Source organism: Rutidosis leptorrhynchoides, chromosome 3 (assembly GCF_046630445.1).
Source record: "Rutidosis leptorrhynchoides isolate AG116_Rl617_1_P2 chromosome 3, CSIRO_AGI_Rlap_v1, whole genome shotgun sequence".
NCBI classification, from domain to species: domain Eukaryota; kingdom Viridiplantae; phylum Streptophyta; class Magnoliopsida; order Asterales; family Asteraceae; genus Rutidosis; species Rutidosis leptorrhynchoides.
In genome coordinates, this window is record NC_092335.1 from 73,943,603 (window position 1) to 73,946,356 (window position 2,754).

Genomic DNA, 2,754 nt, shown 5'->3' on the forward strand with positions numbered 1-2,754 from the left:
CTCACCTTGGGGCGCACCTGTGTTGTTTGTAAAGAAGAAGGATGGATCCTTCCGTATGTGTATCGACTACCGTGAACTCAACAAATTGACTATCAAGAATCGATATCCTCTTCCACGAATTGATGACCTTTTTGATCAACTACAAGGATCGAGCGTTTATTCAAAGATCGATTTGCGATCCGGATATCACCAGCTGAGGGTGAAGGAAAGTGACGTGATGAAAACTGCATTCAGGACCCGTTATGGTCATTATGAGTTCCTCGTGATGCCATTCGGTTTGACAAATGCCCCTGCCGTGTTCATGGATCTCATGAATCGTGTCTGCAAGCCTTACTTGGATAAGTTTGTTATCGTCTTCATAGATGATATCCTCATCTACTCTAAGAGCGAAGAAGAACATGAGCAACACCTTCGGCTAGTGCTTGAACTCTTAAGACAAGAGCAACTTTATGCCAAATTCTCCAAGTGCGAATTTTGGTTGAAGGAAGTACAGTTTTTGGGTCATGTTGTGAGCGACCAGGGTATCAAAGTTGATCCCGCCAAGATTGAAGCCATCAGCAAGTGGGAGACCCCCACTACTCCAACGCATATTCGCCAATTTCTAGGTCTCGCCGGTTATTATCGAAGGTTTATCGAAGGATTTTCTCTGATTGCGCGTCCTTTGACCGCACTGACTCACAAGGGCAAGAGGTTCATTTGGGAACCCACACATGAATCAGCATTCCAAATTTTGAAGAAGAAGTTAACCTCCGCACCTATCCTATCACTTCCTGAAGGCAGCGACGACTTTGTTGTTTATTGCGATGCATCGAAGAGTGGTTTTGGTTGTGTACTGATGCAACGATCAAAGGTTATTGCCTATGCCTCCCGCCAATTGAAGATTCACGAGCGGAACTACACTACACATGATCTTGAACTTGGAGCCGTTGTCTTTGCACTCAAATTGTGGAGACATTATTTGTATGGAACTAAGAGCACTATCTTCACCGATCACAAGAGTCTCCAGCACATCTTCGATCAGAAGCAATTGAATATGAGACAGCGTCGATGGATCGAGACGCTCAACGACTACGATTGTGAACTCCGTTATCACCCTGGCAAGGCCAATGTTGTAGCTGACGCTTTAAGCCGAAAGGAGAGGACGGCACCTCTCCGTGTTAGGGCTCTGAACATCACCATCCATTCGAACCTCAACAGCCAGATCAGAGTAGCCCAAGTTGAGGCTCTCAAGGAGGAGAACATATCTCACGAGCATTTGAACATACTTGTCTCTCGATTTGAGGTTAGAGAGTCTGGACTCCGATGTTATGCCGGAAGAATTTGGGTACCTTACTATGGAGATCTACGAAGCCTGATACTTGATGAAGCACACAAATCGAGATATTCGATTCACCCCGGTGCAGGTAAGATGTACCACGACCTTAAAGAACAGTATTGGTGGCCGAATCTTAAGAAGGACGTTGCGACTTATGTTGGTAAGTGTTTGACTTGCTCGAAGGTTAAAGCCGAACATCAGAGACCTTCTGGGTTACTTCAACAGCCGGAAATCCCACAATGGAAGTGGGAAAGGATCACAATGGATTTCATTACTAAGCTGCCGAAGACGGTGGGCGGATGCGATACTATTTGGGTTATTGTTGACCGCCTCACCAAATCTGCACACTTTCTAGCGATGAAGGAAACTGATACAATGGAAAGACTTGCTCAGCTGTACATCAAAGAGGTTGTATCTCGTCATGGTGTACCTTTATCAATCATCTCCGATCGCGATCCCCGTTTTGCTTCCAGATTTTGGCGTTCTTTGCAAGAAGCCATGGGAACTCGTCTTGACATGAGTACTGCTTATCATCCTCAGACTAACGAACAAAGTGAACGAACGATTCAGACCTTGGAGGACATGCTGCGTGCATGTGTCATTGATTTTGGAAAGGCCTGGGAAAGGCATTTGCCACTCGCCGAATTCTCGTACAACAACAGTTATCACTCAAGCATTAATGCTGCACCTTTTGAAGCATTGTATGGTCGTAAGTGCCGATCTCCTATTTGTTGGGCCGAAGTAGGCGAAAAGCAAATCACCGGACCCGAGGTAGTTCACGAAACCACAGAGAAGATTGCTCAGATTCAAGCTAGACTTAAGACTGCCCGTGATCGCCAAAAGAGTTATGCCGATCTTAAACGTAAGGACTTTGAATTTAATGTTGGTGATCGTGTAATGTTGAAGGTTGCACCTTGGAAAGGTGTGATCCGTTTTGGAAAACGTGGAAAGTTGAACCCACGATACATTGGTCCTTTCGAGATCTTGGAACGTGTTGGACCAGTTGCTTACCGTTTGGATCTACCAGCACAATTGAGCTCAGTTCATCCTACCTTCCATGTGTCAAACTTGAAGAAGTGTCTTGCTGCACCCGAACTCATCATACCTTTGGAAGAACTTACTATTGATGACAAACTCCACTTTGTGGAGGAACCTGTTGAGATTATGGATCGTGAGATCAAAACTTTGAAACGCAACAAGATTCCGATTGTACGAGTACGATGGAATGCCAAACGAGGACCTGAGTTTACTTGGGAGCGAGAGGATCAAATGATGCGAAAGTATCCTCACCTTTTCCCGACTCCTCCATCTACTTCAGCTTAAATTTCGGGACGAAATTTTCTTTAACAGGTGGGTAATGTAACGACCCTGGTTTTTCCTACGTTATTTATTAATAATTATTATTATTAATACGCTTGATTAAACGAATGTATGTTATT